The sequence below is a fragment of the Ambystoma mexicanum genome, chromosome 1p, assembly GCF_040938575.1.
Source record: "Ambystoma mexicanum isolate Mex_15411 chromosome 1p, UKY_AmexF1_1, whole genome shotgun sequence".
In the NCBI taxonomy this organism is placed as follows: Eukaryota; Metazoa; Chordata; class Amphibia; order Caudata; family Ambystomatidae; genus Ambystoma; species Ambystoma mexicanum.
In genome coordinates this window covers 138,962,554-138,983,966 of record NC_090921.1, presented here as the reverse complement: position 1 = coordinate 138,983,966, position 21,413 = coordinate 138,962,554, and the positions used below count along the sequence as shown (strand labels likewise).

Genomic DNA, 21,413 nt, shown 5'->3' with positions numbered 1-21,413 from the left:
TATCTTGTGTCATTCCACTTGTCTCTGCTGATTGGCTACACTTGTGTTTGGGGTAGTTCTCCTAAACTGCCTTACTCTGCTTTTACTAATGCATCGGGCTGGCGCGCATCTCTGGCCTGATTGTGCACTTTGATGTGCTCAGGTTTTCAGGACCACTTTCTGTGGCTGCCCTCCATTTTTGGTTTGCTTCCGAATGACCTCCAGGAGTTACTAGCCTTGATACAGAAAAGATAGCTGAAACCTCTGTGAAAGCCCTGTGTAACAAGCCCCATCATTGAATGATGGTGTTTTCAGAACATTTCATCCCAACACGCGTGAAAGGACCCTTCAAACTGGTCTGGCAAGAATCCCTTTTCTTTTTAACATATACCGACAGAACTCTCACTGTACACTGCACAATACACAAGGCAGGGCCCTCACATCTCTTTAAGGCCTTAATGTAATGGGATACGGCCAATTTGTGGAATTCCTAACTCTTTTGTATTCCCTGAGGTGCCCAGTAAAGGGTCGAATACTGGATGAATCCATAGAATTTAAGGGAGCCATTTAAAATTCTACAAGACTGGTTTAGCAGCAGCAGCAGCTCCATAAATCATATACGTCCATGTTGGACATGAAGTGCCAGTCCTGCCACTGGTATCCGATACATGACGAGGGGCTCAATCCGTCATGCAGAGGCTGCGTTTGTGTTCCTGGATCGAAAGGCCATTTATTGGGAGATCTATTCTAGCTAAAAAACTAAAAGGATGGTCTCGTGCTTCCCAGTCTTGAAGAAAGTCACATGTGGCCATGGACCAGATGTTCATCACTTTTGTTCAGCGAGCCTCTTTGACCTTGGATTGGTCTGTGGCTCTGTCCCATAATGCTTGACATAAGTGTTAATTTGTACACTGTCTGGATCAGATGGAAAAAGGCAGTGATTTCTTCCATCTCATGACTTGGTCTTTTCCAAATAGGAGGGTGTAATTGTGAGAGAGTGAATAGTCCTATTGTTTCTCTGCTGGGCTATTGGGCGTAGTCCCTCCATCCTACGCTTCAGAGGTTATACATTTCCCACAGTCCTGCCGGATTGTGGTGGAGACAGAGACTTTGTGTTAAGAAGGTGAAATACTTTGATTTCGAAGTGTACCAGAATGTGGCCCTTCCCGTTCGACAGCTTAATGTTAATGCCACCCAAACTGGCTGCAATCCTTAAATGTGTCTGGGCCTGACTGAATAGCTTCAGGATGTTCCTCCTAATGGGGTGCAGAATTTCAGGCCAAGCTTAATGAATGGAGACCGATGCATTTGCCACTCCTGAAGCTGGCTTTGGCCACATAAATACTCTGGCAAGAGGAATGGACCTAGGGGTTGGAGATATGCAGGATGGATGGGCTGCATGTACTCTTACTCACTATCAAGGCAGAGAAAGGAAATCTTAGACATTCCCTTTACTATATAGAACCGTTTATGCTGTCTGCTGAGGACTAGTTTGTGAAAAGTAAGTGATACATTCCCCCACTATCATTGCAAAGCCTCTTGCCAAACCTTCAGGCACCCTGGTCCTCTACCTTCTTGGACAAATGTAGATCTTGCTAGGTCTAAGGGTTTCACAAAGATAAGTGGTTTGCAATGGACTTGGAACACAATCGAAAACCGAAGGATTCCAAAGACTTTCTCTTCCAGAACATCTGCTTCCTGCTGAGTACACTATTAGAAATAGGTTGATGATGGTAAAGAGTTTCACATCACCTGTCATCCAAAACATTTTAAGTATTGCTCCGTCCAGAAGCCCTATTAAAGATCCAAAAGCATATTAAGCTTAGAGTGATAGTGTCCAGTCCCATTTATGACTGCAATCTGGGTTTCCAATTATATATCTTTTCAGTGAACACAAGTGGGAGGATCTGCGTTGCACCATGAAGATCGAACAGTGATTCTATCCCCCTCCAGTAATCTTCAAGGTGATCACTCATGGGCAGATCTTCTCGGCACTCCTGGTAAGGAACCAACTTGATGTTTTTGGCTTCAAGTATGTGCACTTCCACATATCCAGGTGTAAGCAGCATAGTAAGCATCTGATGTTTATTGCAGAGAGTGTGTAGAACCAGAAAATCCCCCCACCCTCGGGTTTGATCTGAACTGCGTTGTCAGTTTTCAACAAGTTGGTGGCTTAGAGAAATGATCCACCTCCGTCTACCCCTGCGCTGATTTTAATTGATGAGATGCCCTCTCATCAGGAGGCATTCACTGCCTTGGATTAATTTGTTCTGGTGTTGCAGTTTCTTTTCACGTGGGGGCAGATGGTAAGCAGCACAAAACCCTTTGTGGTACCATCTGTTACCCCTTTTTCATCAGGACGGTTAGGACACTAACCTAGGATGCGCTTTTCCTTTCCCAGATTATATTCTGGTTCTGAAAAAGGCATGCAACCACTTCAGCTCTGGTCCCTACAGCACATAGAGCAGTGATGGTTCCAGAAAGTTCTGGTACTGATGGGCTTCTTGCAGGCAAGTAGTAAAATGCATGCTTCAGAATATGTAAGACACGGCTGCAGCTTTTATTTCATCAAGGTGAGATCCTCAAGTGACTGGATGGCCATCTTGGGCACAGTTCGAAGCGATGTTTCCAGGAATTAAATGTACTAGTGCAGTACATTTGCTCTACTGGATCCTTGGGACAACATAACCACAGGACTATCCAAGTAGGATTAGAAAGCCAACTCTAGCCAATTGAGGGTACAAGACTGATCACCCCAGGACATATTTTGTGTATACACTTTCTGGGGTTGAATGCCATTTTCCTTGCCTTGGATATTTTATCCTTTCTTCCAGAGGAAATGGTTTCTTTAATTTCAACGGGAAAAAAACACTCTTGGTTGGGTCATCTTGGCCTTGGTGTTTCAGCATCACATTACACGGCCAGCTTCCCATCTAGTTGGTACCAAGAACATTCATGTATGGAGGCTGGACTACTCCCCACCTAATAGAAACTACAGTCCTGAAGCCTCGCTCCTCATCTGGTGGTGTAGCTATCCCAGTGTTTACCTGCTTGGCTTCTGGATGATTAAGGATCCTTTCTCCGTAGGAGATGGCTTCTGTGTGGACTTTAAGGCAATTCCTTTATGCAGTCACTCATCTCACTTGTTCCCAAGATTGTGGCCGGCATGAACGTTCTGCCACATGATTCTGGTGGCACCAAATAGTTTGCTTTCATGAATTGGACCTGGTGTGCTTCCCATTCTCGATAGTGCAGCTTCTCCTTCATCCCCGCCCTCAGCATGCTAAGCCTTTTTCATGTTTGCTTTGCCTGGGATTTTGTATGTTTGTATGCTGCCCTACAGCCTGGGCATCCATGACTCTGGGAAGATGATGGATAAGGATTAGAAGTAAAACCGCCCCATTGTGGGAAACCTGTTCTTCTCTATGAACATTCTCCTCAGAACCTGTTTTTAGGTTCGCACCCAGCCCTCCACCACCAGGTTGGGTACATTCAAAATCCAAGCAGATTGCTTTCAAGATCAGACTAGAAAGATGAGGTAGGTGTTGGTACACTTTACATTGGAGTGAAATGAATTCTCTACACCACTAAATTAATCTGTATGCATTCATAAAAAAACTTTTTGGGGTAACAAAATTAGAGCACAAAATGACTAAATGCATTGCATGCTATAATATTGTCTGTATTCAATAGATAGACTGACAATTTAGCCTCCCCTCTGTCCCCCAGGTCCTTTTTTTTATTTAAGCTTAAGAAAAGTCAACCTCTTCTATTTTTTTTCATGTAGCCTGACAATTTTGGCTCCCATAACTTCCCTACTTCTCGGTTAGCCTGAAAACTCTGATGCCTGTAGCACCATCACTTTTCCTATAGGGTATCCAGGAAGGTCTGTCGTGAATGGTGGCCCGGCGTCTTTGAATGATAACAAAATCCTTTTGGTGCTCATGGCTGCTTCACTGGTTTATGGTGAAGCCCTGACTTCCCTGCACCCATGCATCCTGGCCTTTCCTAATTAAGACCTCACATTGGGGTGCCCATGATTTCTACATCTATTTTCATGTAGCCCAATCCTGTTACCCGTGTAGATCCTGCACACTTAAAATGTAGGTCTGACCTTATGTTGTCTGCGACTTATGTCTTTGATAGTATTTTGGAACAATGTAATGCTCAGTGGGCCCAAATGTCAGTCAGTACAGCGCGAACTTTGCTACACCATGGTTCATACTCGTCTTTTATATTGCAGCTCTATTATTGTGAAGTCCATGGTACCCTATTTAATGCAGTCCTTAGCTCCTACGTTTGTCATGTTTCAGCCGGGGCCGTAACAGTAAAAAGTTACGGTGCACATGTACACCTGTTTTGTGCTGCTGATGAAGCTCCTAGAGGAAATGTGTGTCCATAATATCCTTCCTCACAGTCCTGTCTTTTTGTGCTAACACTATATGTCTGTGCAGGAAAATGTTTGCTGCCTTAAACTAAATAATATATATTTTATACATATATATATATATATATATATTTGATCTAGAATATGGTACTATTTGATCTTAAAATGTGTACAAATGTAAATAGTCTTATTTAATTACTTTTGTAATTGCTACATTCACAGCTTCTCGTTTTGTAAATTGACGCTTCAGCTTTTTGCTTGCCTTTTATTGTTTGATTTCGCTGTTTTTTCCTCTTGTATATGATGTCACAACATGTTGAGAAATGAAGTTTCTAATGCTGCTGATTTTGTGTCTGTGTGTATTATTCACCTGCTAACTAACCCCTGCTTTCATCTGCTATGTAGCGGGTGCACCTCTACCTACAATCTGTGCCCATTTTGAGAAACATGTACTTCTTGGAGAGCATCTGTTTCCTAAATGCAGATTACTCGAAAACGTAAACCTAATTTTGTTTGAGTCCTCATAAAGCATCCGACTATTGCTTAACATCAAGACCTCCTTTTGTACAGTTGGCAAGGTCCCTGTGATTCCTGAGGTGATTGGGCCTCCACTTGATCTCAGTAACACAGCGGAGCATGAAGTGTTGCATCGATGGGCAAGGTAGTTGTGGTGCATGGGGAAATAAAGTAAAGGGGCAAGGAAATGGATGGAGGAATAAGTGGGGCTTACTTTGGGTCATCCCATCCCAGGAGAAAAGAAGGGAAAAAAAAGCAATATTGAAATTGCTAATTTCAATTTGATGATTTTCAGTTTCCAATGTATGTATTTGAGTATGGGCATGTCCATTTGGATCATTAATTTTTGGGGACTTCGGGCCATTGTAAGGTATAGGAGGATTAAAGTATCTCCAAGCCAACACGGAACACTTGTTTAGACAACTTACTGATTGTATCTCCACCCACTTGCGCAAATGTCAAATTCAGTCATATTCTGAGTCCTATGCGGGCAGCACTTCAGCGGGAACCGAAATGAGTGCAGAAATGCATTTACAAATAAGTGACTGGATGGAGCGTGCTGTATAGATATTGAGCCCAAGCCCCCGAGAGTGGGACAACCAAGCTCTGCTTCGAAGGCGAATTCAACACCATGCTCATCCTTCCTGCGCAATTACTGAGAAAGTTATCTACTGCCCCAGTACCTTGCCTGTACAAAGACACAGGTACGAAGCTAAAATCCCAATGTATTGCGGATGATATCCAACTGGACTGTCCCAACAGGTAATGTGAATCAATGAACTATCATTATTATTATTAATTAACTCCAAGTCTATCTGACTGCATTCATGCCAGGCAGACATTACATGGTCTTCGGCTATGCCATTTGTTTCTGTGGTGTAGGAGAGATTGCTGTGTTGAAACGGGTACTGCCTAGAAAATGGAGGTGAATTTAGACAAGCTAAACGTTTGGCATCCTCGCTATAGTGTGTATGTTTGGTGTGTGATGCTATAAGCAAAGGCGATGAGTGGAAGTCTGTGGGCTCTGTTGAAGACTGTTATGAGTGGGAGGGCAGAACATTGGAGCTGTTTTTTTGGATTGTATTGGTGAATGAGGTTAATTATTGTCATGTATCTGGAAATGTCAATGGTGAGCTGGAAAGAACCGACTTCTGTCCACCCTGAAGGTTGGTCAACCACCACGTTGCAAAGAGCAGACAAATGACGAATTATTCAGAAGAATGATTGCTTTAATCATCATTTGTTTAGCACGGTTTCATGGAAGTGAGTGCATTGGGGTGGAATTTCGTACTCCACTTTAGGAGTTGGCAAGTACTTTCTGGCAAGGGAATGTAATGGCTGACATGTATGTATGTGTATATGTATAGGATTTATCAATCGTGAACTTATCTGTAAGGCAATGGAGTGCTGTACAGAGGGGGTTATAGGCATATATTGTAGGTGGTAAAAACGGTTGCTGGTGTGGAAAGTTGGATGATAGGGGTGAGTGGAGTGATTGGGGAGGTATTCTTTAAAGAGTAGACTCTTCAGGTCCTTTGTGAAGTCTTAGGTGGAGGGGGACAGTCTGTTCTTTGTTGGTAATTTGTTCCTGAGAAAAGGGTGCATAGCAGGAAAAGGCCTCATTCCTATTGTTTCCCCTAGTGCGGTTCTTTGTTTCCAATCTGGTAATGTGTCTTCTGGGGACACAATGACCTCCGGAGATGGTTTGTTTCTCAGGCAGATAACTTTTGGTTTAGAGTTTGTGTTTAAAAGGTTATTCAGCTTAGCTTTTTGATGATGTGAGTGATGTGGTTGAATTTTCTTAGTCCTGTGATGAGGCATGCTATCACCTGCTGGATAGATTTCAGAGTGACTACGGTGGAATCTGGGAGTCCTGCAAGTAAGGTGTTACGGTTGTCAGGTGGGAGATAACCAGGAGTTAGACAACATGGGATTGTCTCTATTGGGAATGGTAAGAGGCGAACGACTGCAAAATTCTTCTTTCGAATGAATCGTGTCCTCCCACGTATTCCTCATCTAATGATAAATCGTTATCTCCTGCTTCGCTGCTTCGGCAAAAAAAAATTTCGGCAGAGGGCGCTGTGCTCGAGGTCGTGGCGTTGAATTGTCCCTCGACGGACTCCGTACTCTGTCGACGTCACCAATGGTATAAATGGCTCGAGCCGTGCCTGCTGCTTCAGTTCCGTTTTTCTGATCGCTTCGCTATCGAGAAAGGCACGCTTCAGATTTTCTGTGAAGAAAATGTCATCTTCTTCGACTGGGTTCAAGAAGTGCTAGATTGTGGATCGAAAATGTCGATCACGGATCCCCACCGAGTTTGTCTCTGGTGTCTCGGGTCCAGTCACCGGACCGACGACTGTGGTTCCTGCCAATCCATGACCGAGAAAGCTCTTCGTGAGAGGAGAGGTAAACTGTCGGTGGTGAGGAAAGCCTCTAAGAAGGCTACGTCCAAAAAATATAAGAAAGCGACTGATTTGAAAGAATCGGATCGCCATAGGCATTCAAAGAGATCTCGATCTAGGAGTAGATCGAGACACTCTTCTTCCTCGTCCAAAAAAATGAAGAGGAGACATAGATCTCCCGCATCATCTTCCGAGTCGACCGAAGAAATTCGATGTCCGACAAAATCGGATTCTCCCAGAAAATGGGAAAAATTTCGTAAAAAGATGATGGAGGTATTCGAGAATGCGGCCCGACCCCCTCGAATGAACCTCGGGAGAGCCATACACCTAAGGTTGCTCCATTGGACGACAAAGGGAAGTCTAAGACTACCTTGGTAAAAAAAACAGTAGTGTAGAGGATACTCAAAAAACCCGAGTCGACGACAAGTCCTCGAGGACTCTTCGAGAGTCGAGCACCTCTCCGGTGCCATATAAAAAACATAAGTCGTCGAAGGCTTCAACGACTTCATTGACACCATCGGCGTCAACCGTTTCAGCATCGAAACCGAAAATAACCTCGACGCCTGTATCGAAGTCCTCTTCGAAGTCATTGAAGATTCCTTCGACAACTTCGAAGGATTTTTCTATTCCTTCGACGCATATAGTAGAGGAAGAAAGAAGATTTACTCCGTTGCCCAGGTCAGACTTTTCTAAGTCCATGTCCTCAATTTATGAGGAATGTGGCTCGGAAGAAGAGGATGTTACTCCCTTTGGAGTTTCATATGGCACGAAACAAGTTCCTGAGGAACTCATTGATCAAGAGTCCAAAATGAGAGACCTGAGTGACACTCTACATTCTGCCAGTGGAATTGACACTCCCCAGAATTAGAGTTTGCCAGACCTGATCCTGCAGAACATGCAGACTCAGGGTACAGGAGTCTTATGACCAGAGTAATTGAGTATATGGGTTGGGGTAACACTTCACCCGTTTTTGAACAAGATGACATGACGGATATAATTGTCAGAGGTCCTCAAAAAGATCCAGTTCTCCCCTTTCACAGGGCTCTTCAGAGGAGGGTGGAGAAAAACTGGGAAAAGCCTGAGAGCATTGCTGCTGCAGATAATAATTTCCCCAAGAAATACAGGCCAGCTGGTACGGATCCTGAATACTTAAACAGGCATCTGACTCCAGAAAGTCTAGTTATTCAGGCAGCATCCACATCAAAGCAAACTGCATATCCCACTATCCCTCCAGAGAGAGAGGATAAAAAAGTTGATGCCTGAGCACGTAAAGTTTTCACTTCAGGCAGTATGGCCCTTAAATCGACAAATGTCACCTGTACCCTTGCCAGGTTTACCCATACCCTGTGGGACTGTATTTCGGCAGCGGCTGATCGTATTCCGGAAGGCGAAGAAAGGGAAGGCTTCCTGAATATAGTCAAAGACGGGAAGGGGGCAATGGGGGAATGTCTCCAGTCTGGACTGGATACTGCTGATAGTTTCCATGGCTGCAAGCATTGTGCTAAGCAGATTTGCGTGGTTGAGGAAGTCGGGCTTTGCACCGGACGTGCAAGCCAGACTCCTCAACATGCCCTTTGATGGCTCGAGGCTGTTTGGCAGTAAGGCTGATGAAAGCCTAGAAAAACTTCAGACCTCGAAAGCGGCAGCTAAATCTCTTAGTGCCTCCATGCGCCAGCCTCTAAAACCCTATTCCGGCTCATCTTCCTGGAGGGGTCGTTCTTTCCGTTACTACTCCTCATTTGGTAGAGGAAGAGGACAGGCTTCTCAAAGGGGCAAAAGAAACTTCCCTCGTGGACCACGAGGTAGAGGTGCAAAATCAGCCTCAGGAGCGGCGTCTGTACCCTCAGCCACTCCTGCAACCGCCTCTGAGACCTTTTTGCACAAAACACCAGTGGGAGGCAGGATCTCTCAGCATCTGAAGGAATGGCGGGGCATTACCTCAGATGCTTGGGCACTGGAAACAGTAGCTCAAGGTTACTGTCTCCCCTTCCAAAAAAGACCTCCGAATCATCCACCGGGAGCCAACTCAGTAAAAACTCCAGACCCGCTCCTGTTGCAGGAAATTTTAACCCTGCTACAGAAAGGTGCCATAGAACAGGTACCTGGTGCGGAGAGCAACAGGGGTTGGTACTCCCCATATTTTCTCATCCCAAAAAAGGACGGCGCACTGAGACCCATCTTGGACTTAAGAAACTTGAACAAGTTCCTCAGGAAGGACAAGTTCAAGATGGTCACTCTTTCTCAGATCCTTCAGACTCTCCAACTCCAAGATTGGTTGGTATCATTGGACCTTCAGGATGCTTACTTTCATGTGCCAATCCATCCAAAGCACAGAAAGTACCTGAGGTTCGCGAAGAGCAAATCTCATTATCAGTTTCGGGTTCTGCCATTCGGGTTGACCTCCGCCCGAGGATTTTCACCAAACTGTTGGTAGTTGTGGCAGCGAGTCTCAGGAGAGGGGGTATTCACATCTACCCCTACATGGACGACTGGTTGATCAGAGCAAGTTCTCCAAAACAAGCTCAGGAACATCTTTCGATCACTTGACACTTCCTCCACAAATTGGGCTTCTCCCTCAATTTCAAGAAGTCCCATATGATACCATCCCAAAAACTGCAGTTTATTGGAGCAGTCTTACTTCCTCGGGAACAGCCTCGTCTCCCGAAGTGAGAGCTCGCCACATCCAGCAGATGGTAACGAAGTTCCAGAATGCCCAACGTCTACCGGCCTTCGATTTTCTCAGGTTGCTCGGCCTCATAGCATCCTGCATTTTCCTAGTACCAGAGGCCAGGTTGAGAATGAGATCCCTTCAATGGGCACTCAGAACTCAGTAGTCCCAGTTCTCAGGGAATATGTCGGATCTTCTGCAAGTTCCGAGCACAGTTGCTCAGGATCTTCTATGGTGGGCTTGCAACAACAACATTCTAAGGGGAGAATATTTTTGGCAACCATGGCCAGAGATGACAGTAGTGACGGACGCCTCTCTCACGGGGTGGGGAGCACACACCAACGATCTGACAATCAGCGGTTGTTGGTCTCCATCGGAGTCCAAACTACACATCAACCTTTTGGAGCTGAGGGCAATCAGACTAGCGCTGAAGGCCTTTCTGCCCTCTGTACAGGGAAAGAATGTCCTGATAATGACAGACAACACGGTGGCCATGTACTACCTCAACAAAAGAGGAGGAGTAGGGTCACTACCACTGCGCAGAGAGGCAATGCAGCTATGGTTCTGGGCAATACGAGAAGGGATCTCTCTATCGGCAATTCACCTAGCCGGAGAGAAGAACACGGCTGCAGACGCTCTGAGCAGGCAGAGCACGGTCTCTCACGAGTGGAAGCTGACTCAGGAAGTCCTTCTGGAGATCTTCGCCTTTTGGGGAACCCCTCAAGTGGATCTGTTCGCCACCGCGATCAACCGGAAGTGCGATCAGTACTGCTCAAGGGAATTGCCTCAGAGTAGCTCTGGGAGACTCATTCGTAGTGGAGTGGAAGTTTCCACTGCTGTACGCGTTTCCCCCAGTCCCTGTGATTCCTCAAGTAATCAGGAGGTTGAAAAAGTTCAGGAAAACCATGATCCTAATTCCCCCAGATTGGGCCAGGAGGAGGTGGTACCCGGACCTTCTAGACATGTCCATCTGCCCTCCAATACGTCTTCCACAAAGAGAGGAAGGTCGGGTTCTCCATCCAGAGGTCAAGACACTCAACCTTCACGCATGGTTTCTGAGAGGTTGAGATACAAGGATTGGGATCTTCTGGATGACGTAATGGAAGTCTGGTTTTCGGCCAGAAGACCAGCAACAAAATCTTTGTACAGATGTCGCCGCAACAGGTTTAGTAACTGGTGCAAAGATAAGGATGTGGACCCTTTTCAATGTGGCACTTCAATGGTGCTCTCTTTTCTGTTACATCTAGCCAATCTGGGCCTCCAGATGGGAACAATAAAGGATACCTTGTTGCGCTGTCCATTTTCAAGCGCACCTCGGAAGAGGTTTCATATTTCAAAATAACATTAATCATTCAATTCTTAAAAGGGCTTACTTACGTATACCCTCCAGTACCTTTTCATGTCTCAACTTGGTATTTAAATTTAGTGCTAAAATGTTTGACTTGCATACCTTTTGAGCCTCTGCACTCCTGTCCATTGAGGCTACTAACACTAAAAACTGTCCTTGTGGCCCTATCATCAGCCCGCAGGGTTGGTGAACTTCAGGGTCTCTCATGCAAACCACCATATACTGTTTTTTACTCCTTAAGGTTAAACATTCCTTTTTACCAAAGGTAGTTTCGGACTTCCATTTGTCACAAAAAATAATACTACCAACATTTTATCGTCCTCATTTGGGCAAGGAAGAGGAGAGACTGCACAGACTAGATCCCAAGAGGGCACTTAGTTTTTACATCTCTAGGATGTCTAAATTACGACAAGATGACCAACTGTTTGTCGGTTATACTGGTCATAAACTGGGCTTATCAGTAACAAAACAGACCATATCCCGCTGGATCATTTTGGCCATAATTGAATGCTACAGATTGGCGGGAAAAGACCCAACAGATGGGCTTCGTGCCCATTCTACGAGGGGAATGGCTACTTCTGCGGCTCTAAAGAGGGGAGTTCCGGCAGCAGATAGTTGTTCAGCTGCAACTTGGAAAACAATGCATACTTTTATCAAGCATTACTGCTTGGATACTGCCTCCTCCAATGATGGGTTATTTGCCAAAGCAGTTCTGCATTCTGTCCATGAAAACTGTAATTAGTACTCCCACCTCCAAATTTGCTACTGCTATGAGAGTCTATCATAAGATGAGGAATACGTGGGAGGACACAATCCATTCGAAGAGCAAGTTACTTACCAACTGTAACGTTCTTTCGACTGGATCTTCCTCCCACGTATTCCTCATCGACCCTCCCATCCTACCCCGCAGTACAGTTTACGTTTTCTTACACTTTCCTCTCATGAAGAATGTATCTGTCATGGGGCACGCCTGGGTGTTCCTCCTATATTTTCATCGAAAAAACAGAACTGAAGCAACGGGCGCGGCTCGAGCTATTTATACCATCGGTGACGTCAACCGAGGGACAATCGACGCCACGACCTCGAGCACAGCACCCTCTGCCGAGATTTTTTTTTTTCCGAAGCAGCGAAGCTGGAAATGACGATTTATCATAAAATGAGGAATACGTGGGAGGAACATCCACTCGAAAGAACGTTGCAGTTGGTAAGTGACTTGTTCGTCTAAGCCCATGTGGGTGGTCATGATTTTGAGGAGGGCTTCATGGTTAACTGTATTGCAGGCAAGGGTCCCCTTCAGTATGTGAGCGCATAATCAATAACTTGAACAATGTTTTCTTTGAGCTCTGTTGTGATTGAAATCTGGATTGGTAGTCGTGAGGAGATTATGCTGGGTGATATGTCAGGCACCTGGTTAACAGCAGTCTTCTCGATCACTTTGTAGAGGAAGGGTAGCTGCATGATTGAGTGCTAGTTGGCAATGTCATCCCAGTCGAGAGTGCCCACCCGTCGCCAGAGCAAGGCTCTGGTTTTCTTTGTATCTGGGTAGGTACCTTGCATTTAATGTATGTGTTGCTAATGTTGAGTAGTGGTGCAGGATCTTCTCACAATGGACAGTGACTTTTTACATGGTGTTTTTGAGGGCTGTCATAAGTTTGGTCACGTCTTTTGGAGTAACTGCCCTGAATTTGATACATCTTGAACTATTGTGGGCTTGTATGGGAGGGATGTGTCGGTCAGTTAATGATTTGCCTTTCGCCTTTATGATATTTCCAATAATATTCATAAATTTTGACAATCTCCACCAATGTGCTTTCTGAAATTTCAAACATATGCAGTGCTAATAAACAGTTGAGATACCTATAATAGAGAACTGGGATTTAAAAGTAAGTAACCCTTCCATCTTAGAATATGCTGTTGGCATTCCATTTCTCTGGATTATAGTATAGCAGCGTCTGTAATGGGGAGTTGCTGTGCTTCATGGCTTGGAAGATTGCTCCACTCTTGTTGGCTGCTTCATGATGGCTTTTGTATATTAGTTTGTCTGCGATGTTCTGAGTCCTGTATGCTAGGTGGATGGTTCTCAAGGTGAGGAGATCCTCTTTTTGGTTAGGTTTTCTCCAGACGTTTTATGTGTTGATCACACCTTGCTGTTCATGTAACAAGGTGCAGAGAGCTTGGGTCGGAGTCGACATATCGGTGCTTTGTGGGCGTTTGTGGTCTGAGGGTATGGTTGAGTGCGCTGAGCTGGGCGATGTGCTCCAAGGGGTCTGATGAGTAGTCAATGTGGAGTGGCATCTTGATAATTTTGGGTTGGTGTTTGTATAGCTACTAGACTGCTATAGATTCTAGAATTGTACATGAACCACCTGCACTGTGTAGTATCATGAAGTGCTATTACACGCTCTGCATGGATATCTGACATGTGATTGATGACATTATGAATAGTGTTTAAAAGGACACTGATTTATTGGAAACAAGGCTACACACCGGCCTGGAGCATGGTTCATGACTGTATAGGAGGATAAATAGATAATACTAGGTACTCCGTTCTATGGCTAAGACTTTATCCAATGATGTGTCCAAAATAAACGTAATAATCTGGTGCCTAAAAAATGTTTTTTTAAAAAAGCTGGTCAAGCACAACTGTCATTCAGTGGAGCCCAGAGAGCAGTGCAAGTGAAAAGTGATTTGGCGTGTGGGAATGATGACAAAGCATGCTGTTAGTGCGACTACCGAGGACCTTGAAGCTGATGATTGGGCACGGCCCTCTGCAAAAGATCGACGAACCATAAGCAAAACATTGAATCCAATCGGACAACTAGCAAAATCTAGCCAGACAGTATAGAAATTGAAAGCCACAGAAAATGAGAACTCCACCTCCCATGTCCCAACCTCTGTGGCTGAGTTCTCCTTCTCTGATCCCAATAAACCAAATGAGAGACGTGGGGAAAATTTGACAACAGGTTTCGTCCCCAAAAGAACTACCATGGACACTTACTGACTATAGAACCCTATTGTCTCTGTTCCAACAGCAAATGAACTGTAAAACATTACAATCTCCTAATTGAATACATTACATTTTATTCAAAAATATACACAATGAATTAAAACATATAACATTTCATAAGCAATATACAAATCAGTGTTAAATACAGTACAAGTCGCTACAAACAACATTATAAAACATGGTCACAAACAAATCACATTCCTATTGGCTACCTACAGCCAGTTAAGTGCAAAACTCATAAACTACGTTGGATAGCAGAAAGTCCCAATTGCAATACTGGTTACTTTACCCTCTCGTATGTAGACATGTGAGCGAATCCTTTCACGCAAAAAAGTTCTCAATTCCCTACATATTATAGTGAAAACACTATTGGCTAATACAGTGTTACTTTAAATCCAACATGTTTAGTTCTTCATTTATTCACACACAATCCACCAGAACTACTTCAGGGGACCAACGATTACTAATGCACACTATGTGAGGTAGCTGGAGTTGACACCTCTTTTTCCAGCATATATATCCAAAAGCTAGAGGCGAGAACACAGATACACAGTTAGCATTAATACTGCTTTTCTTACACAGCCACCCTACATGGGCACCAAAATTACCCCATGGTTGCCTTACCGTCAAAGTATAGCTTTGTACTCATTCAACGGTTAAATGTGGGTGTCTAGTGAATAGACCAAGATCTGTTGGGAGAACACAAACAACAATGGGTAAGTGAACCGGACCACGTGCAAGCAAATCACTCTTCTTCCATATCGATTTAAAAACAACCTAGCAATTTAAACACTTGGTGTTCACGCTGTTATGTTCTTCAGTATTCCATCACAACAACATATGGCTAAAATCACACAGGTAAACGGCCTGTTACACATACACAACTGATTTTGGAACAACCAGTCTGAGAAGAAACCAATCACTATCTCACATGCTCCAACCCTGGAGCTTTAGTTCTTGTTGGTCCAGGGTTACACACATAAAAAAAGGTGTATATGGCAACAATATTATGCTGTCATGCATATCGTAAGTGGTAGCAGTTTGGAGCTGCTTCGGCATTCCTGATAATCGTCCAGAGACGCACAAACGAAAGTAACATAATTGTTACCTTTCATTCACAAAACGTTGGCGTACACAGATGGATGGCTGTCGTGGTATGTGGATACTCTCGACGCTTCGGTTCCGTCTATAATGGCGTGAGTAATAAATGCTCCGTGTCAACCGTTTGAGGGGCGCACAACTAATAAAATCAAGCATAGCATGTGCCCAATATTAATTCCCGTTCACACAGGTATGAAATGCCAAACTCTTCCGTGTCGCGCCTGGACAAATCAGCATACCAACAATTAGCACAGAAGAGCGACTATTAACTTACTTTGTCAAGAATCATTGTGATGTCGCGTATCTGTCCATTAGGTGGGCCGGCTCCTGTCGCCTGACATCTGTTACGTGTCGACGTTAGATCTCGCGTTTGTTATAAAGGGTATCTACACCTATTACGGTTAAACATATGTCAACAAGGTCAACAATGCACACCTGTAGTGCAATCAACACATTGAACCACAGGGCAGCTGTCGAACCACAGGGCAGCTGTCAATATGAAATTTATAACGTGCCTATACACAAGTGTTTCAAGGTGCGACAAGTCAAGGGGCGGGGGACAGAGACAACAATCTTATTAGGCCAGGTGACATTGAGATTGTGTAGGGTAGTGGGAGGGGAAAAGTACAGGGGGAAGGGGGTGGGGCAATGCAGTGCATGGGATAAACAGTAGGTAAATAAGACAATAAATAATAATAATAAATAAATAAAAGTGCAGCCCTCTGGTGGCAAGTGCAGGTGAAAGTGCTGGGAGGGGGCTATAGGGATACAGAAACAGTCCCCAAGTGCAAGGGCTGCCCGAGGGGGGGCTCGAGATCAGAGGGTAGGGGAGAGGAGGAGAGAAAGCAGAAGCAAAGAGGAGGGTCTTGAGGTACTTACGGAACCGGAGATGGTTCTCCTCAAGTTTTAGAGAGGCAGGGGGGCCCCAGCAGAAGTTGATCTACCACCAACTTGTTGCTTGGAGAAGCGACGGACCCTGAGGGAGTTCGAGGTGGATGAGCGGAGAGCTCGAGAAGGAAGATATTTAGAAAGCAAGAGCTGAAGGTTATGAGGACCCAGGCCCCAGAAGGCCTTGTGGACAATTCAGAGGGTTTTTCAACTTAATCCTCGCCGTCACTGGGAGCCAGTGCAGGGATTACAGTCCTGGAGAGATACTATCCCTGGGCTTGAGGCCAAGGACAAGTCTTGCAGTCCTGTTTTGGATGAGTTGCGGAAGGGTAGAGGCAGGCAGATTTAGAAAGAGGCTGTTGCAATAGTCAAGTCTAGTGAGAACCAGAGCTCTGGAGACAGTGAGCTTCTGGGGGAAGGAGAGGAAATGAAGAATACCTCTGAGGAGGTGCAGCTGGTAGTGTGACTTCTTAAAGACGTCAGAGATCTGAAGAGGGAAGGAGAGTGTAGAATCAAAGATGACCAGGAGGATTTTAGCCTCAAAGGTGGGAGCAGGAAGAGGGCCAAAAGAGTCTGGCCAGAGAGGGACAGGAAAGGAGGTAACAGGTGTGCCGATGCAGAGAATCTTGGTCTTACTGGCATTAAGGCAGAGATCACTGGTGGCTCACCACTCCTGTATAGAAGACAGTCAGAGATGAGAGAAGGAGCAGAGGTGGCTGAAAATGTGTTGTCGTCCACAAAGCACTGAATGTTGGGGCAGAGAGCGGCGATGCAGTGGGCACGAGTGCCAGGTATTGGTTTAAAAGCCAGGGAGAGAAGTTAGACCCCTAGGGAACACCACAGGTAGAGATAGAGGAAGGGAAGGACCCAGGTTGCACCTGGGAGGGTCGATCAGAGAGGAAAGAAGTCAGCCAAGCCAGGGCTTGATCGGTGATAGCCAGGTTATCACAAAGATGGTTGAGCAGGATGGCGTGATTGACCGTGTCAAAGGCAGAAGAGTGATCTAGTAAGATGAGGACACAGGGGGTGTTGGAATCAAGGTTGGAGAGCAGATTTTCACAGGACAGCAATTTCCATGCTCCTGGCAGCTCTGAAGCCAGGCTGATGGTCATGGAGACAACCAACAGATTCAGTGTGAAGATTAAGCTGGGAGATGGCCAATTTTCCAAGGAGTTTGCTCAGGAAAGGAGTAATGGCGATTGGGTGATAGTTTGCCAGACAGGAAGGGCCGGCAGAGGGTTTCTTAAGAAGAGGGTGCACAAGGCAGTGCTTCAGAGGGGAAGGGAACACTCCAGTGGCAAAGGAGTGGTTGCAGAAGTCTGCCAGGGCAGGAGCTAGGGTCTCAATGTGGTCCTTGATGGTTTTGGACCAACAGGGGTGAACCTGTTTTTGACGAGGAGGAGAGGTGGCCGAAGAAGGGCCAGAGGAAGAGCAGTGAGTAGAGGGGAGTGGGGGGGGTGGGAGGAGAGGGAGAGGACAGGATGTCCTGAGTTTTAGAGATAAAATGTGAAGCCAGGGCCGTGCAGAGGGCCTGGGAGGGGACAGGAGAGGTAGAGACTGCAGCAGGATTGGCCAGCTCCTTGCAGATTTTAAAGAGTTTGGCTGAGTTGTTAGATGCCGCTGAGACGCGGCCTTGGATGTGGGCTCTCTTCTTGGTGTGGACAGAGAGCCGGTATTGTCTTTGGAGTAGGCGGCAGGCCAGTTTGACAGAGGGTGTACCTGAAGCATCCCATTTCCTCTCAGCCACCCTGCACTTGCGTTTGAGGCTGACAAGGCCTGAGTCATACCATGAGTTGCACTTGGCTTTGGGCTTTAGGCGGATCCTCATGACGGGCAAGGACATAGAGTATCGGATATAGCAGATTTGAGCGTAAAAGGGCTATGTCAGGGTGTGAGTCTGGCAAGGGGGCCAGAGGGGGTGAGAAAGTGGTGGCGAGAGCCTCAACTGACACACGCTTCATGGATCGGATAACCAAGAAGGTAGGTGGCAATGCTGGGGTAGGCTTGGCCTGAGGGGTAGAGAGGGTGAGCTGGGAGGAAAGGAGAAAGTGATCACTCCAGGAGAGAGGAGTGGCGAGAGGGATAGAAAGGGGAAGGTCTGAAGAGATCAATGAACTAAACAGCACATCATTTCTCTCCATACTGCCGCGTTCCCAAGGGGAAAAGAAACACGACCTTCGTGAATTATTAAAATTAGGATTTTAAACAGTCATAACCGACACGTGTCATGTGCTACTATCCAGCAACAATCACGCCAATCTCCAGGACCGCGCATAGCCATCCAAAAAGCCTTATCATCCATGGCTACTATAGTGTAAGTAGCGTGCCCAAAATTACACCATACACTCGATGTTGCAAAAAAACATGTTTGTTCATAGATTGTGCCAATCAACTTGTTCATTGAGACCAGTGATTGACGAATTGGATAGGAAAATCAACCACTGTTCCTTGTTATACAGTTTCTTCGACATTGATGCACCATTTTTCACAGATGGCATTTGTAATAGTACCGTCCATTTCAGTGCATCGCAACCATGTTCTATTATTAAAAAATGGTTAACATGCAGAGCTGTCAGCACTTTATTCTTAATGCAACTCCTGTGTTCGGAAATCCTCAATTTAACTTTTGTTCCGTCATGCCAATATACATCTTAGGGCATGGACACTAGATTGCGTAAACAACATTGTATGAGTTACAAGTCGTAAACTGCTGCTGGATCCAGAGTTTTGTCCACTTCAATAGTTCTACTTGTGAACTTGCAGTTGGTGTATAACCCACACAGGGAATACCCCACTAACCGTGGAATACCCCACAGCTCTGTCACACTTTTTGGTTGTTCCACTGCTTGAGAGATGTCGTTTTTCGTCAATAGATCCTTTCGGTTGGCTGCTCTTTTAAATGGCCAAAGTGGTGTTTTCAAAGGACACTCACTGCCCTGTAAAACATGCCAATTTTTCTTAATCATCTTGGTGCTCTCATTGGACAAAGGAGTGTAAGTACTGCCAAACACAATCCCGGTGTTCTCAGAAGTTTTTGCTTGATATTCCAGGAGTGCTTCACGATTGTTGTTAATCGATCTCTTCAAAGCTCGTTTCCCTATCGCTTTAGGATATTGTCTTGTCCTTAATTTGAGACTCAGTCTTCGCTTCTGACAGGAAGGTGGAATTCAGCATACTGTTTCTTTTTAAATGTAAAAACTACAAAGGGCACATTTTCTCTAGTATGCTCAGGGAGACCACTATCAAAAGAGAGGAGAGAATTACGATCCGTTGGTTTATGGAAAGGCCTGACCTGCAGGGTGTTATCGGTTTTATCAACCCATATGGTAATGGCTAAGAATGGCTTGTCACTTCAATATTACTCTGTGTAGAAGTAAATTTCAAATACCGATTCGGTTGGTTGATCCAGTCCATAACATTTTGGAAAGATACCATCGAGCCGTCCCAAATCAGCAAGATGTCATCAATAAAACTCCTCCATAGCGCAATTTGGTAAAAAAAAAGTATTGGAGGCATGATATATGGTTTGAAGTTCAAACGATTCCACGTACAAATTAGCAGCTGTGGGCGCTACTGGTGACCCCATGGCCGTTCCATGAATCTGATGGTACAATTTCCTGTTAAAGCTGAAGTGATTTTCAGTATGCGCCAATTCAGCGCACCAAAGGACAAAACTATTGGGAGTGGTGCCGTCCAATCTTTTTGAAAGTAACACTTCCTCCAATACACTCAATGTCTTTCTTCGTGGTATGCAAGTGTATAACGACACAATATCTAAACTAATCAACAATTGTTCCGTGTGGTCGAACTGCATCCCTTCGACCATGTTTTGATAATTTCAGTAGTGTCCTGTACATAGGAAAACATGGTTGTACCAAACGGTTTTAGATACTGATCAGCGAACTTTGAAAGTGGCTCAAGCAATGACCCTGTCCTGGACACAATTGGCCGACCGGGAGGATTCTGTAACGACTTATCCATTTCCGGGATGATGTGCACGATCACGTACTCATGTTCTTGTTGGCAAGTCCACCCTCTAGTCAGTGCCTTGTCGACCTTGTCTTGGATCAGGGAAAATAGTTTCTTAGTCGGGTCCTCTAGAATCAGCTGGTAAAATGAAGTATCATCCAACTGGCGGTCACATTCAATCATGTAAGCCTGTCTATCCAACATGACTACCGCACCACCGTTGTCAGCCTTGCGTATGACCACCTCCTTATTCTTAGATAAACTTTTCACAGGACCCCTTCCTAGATTGCTGAGATTCTGAAAGGCACGAGAGTAGACTTTTTTGTTCCAATTGGTGTAGATAACGCCACACCCTTTTCGCAAACACTACAGCTTCTGGGGTTAACTTGACGCTGGAGGGCAAAACGAGGATCGGTTACGTAAACCGCTCTCGTTTAGTTAAGAATCACAATCTTTATTATGAAAAAATTGTTGGAGATGTATCTTGCGGAGCGATTGTTCGATCTCAACTCAGATTTTAAACTTATGTTGTGCAGTAGGCACAAAACCCAATCATTTGTCAAGTACAGGTACTTCATCTGCATTAGAAACATATGAAGATAATGTCACTAGTAAGGTAGATTGCTGCGTGTGCGCATCTCGGCATAATCCCAATTAACTGGGAGGCACACTGTTCTAAAAAAGAAGGCTGTTGCTGATGTGGAGAGGGAGGGCCAGCATTATACTGATTACCAGCAAATCCATAACTTCTATTGCATGTATTTCATCCACTGCCTCTCTGATGTCTTCCTCGGTTTCTAAACGCTCTTTGTCCTCTCTGATTATAAAAGCTATCGTCACTGGAACTATAGGAAGTATTCCCAAATCTGACTTGTCGCTGTCTGTTGGGCGCACCTTGTTGATTGGAAAAAGGATCATACCCATCTTCGGTATAGCAAAACGCTTTCTCATGTGAGAACTGTAACAGGTCTTTTTTTCATGCTAGCGATCCGGTCTTTGGTACAAAAATCTTTAAAATCCATTATCTCTTTAGTAATCTCGTCTAGTCTTTTTTTTCTAAGTATCGAGAGGTACGAGTTGTTTAATAGCTTCTTCCATCTTCTCTAGATCACCTGAGATTTTGATGGTCATATCCCGTGCAGTGTCTA

General features: G+C 45.0%; 1 protein-coding gene across 1 annotated transcript in view; it reads left to right on the top strand.

Moving 5' to 3' along the window:
• Positions 1 to 21,413, top strand: part of LRCH4 (leucine rich repeats and calponin homology domain containing 4) — a 1,212,507-nt gene that overhangs the window by 1,127,944 nt on the left and 63,150 nt on the right. The window lies entirely within an intron of this gene.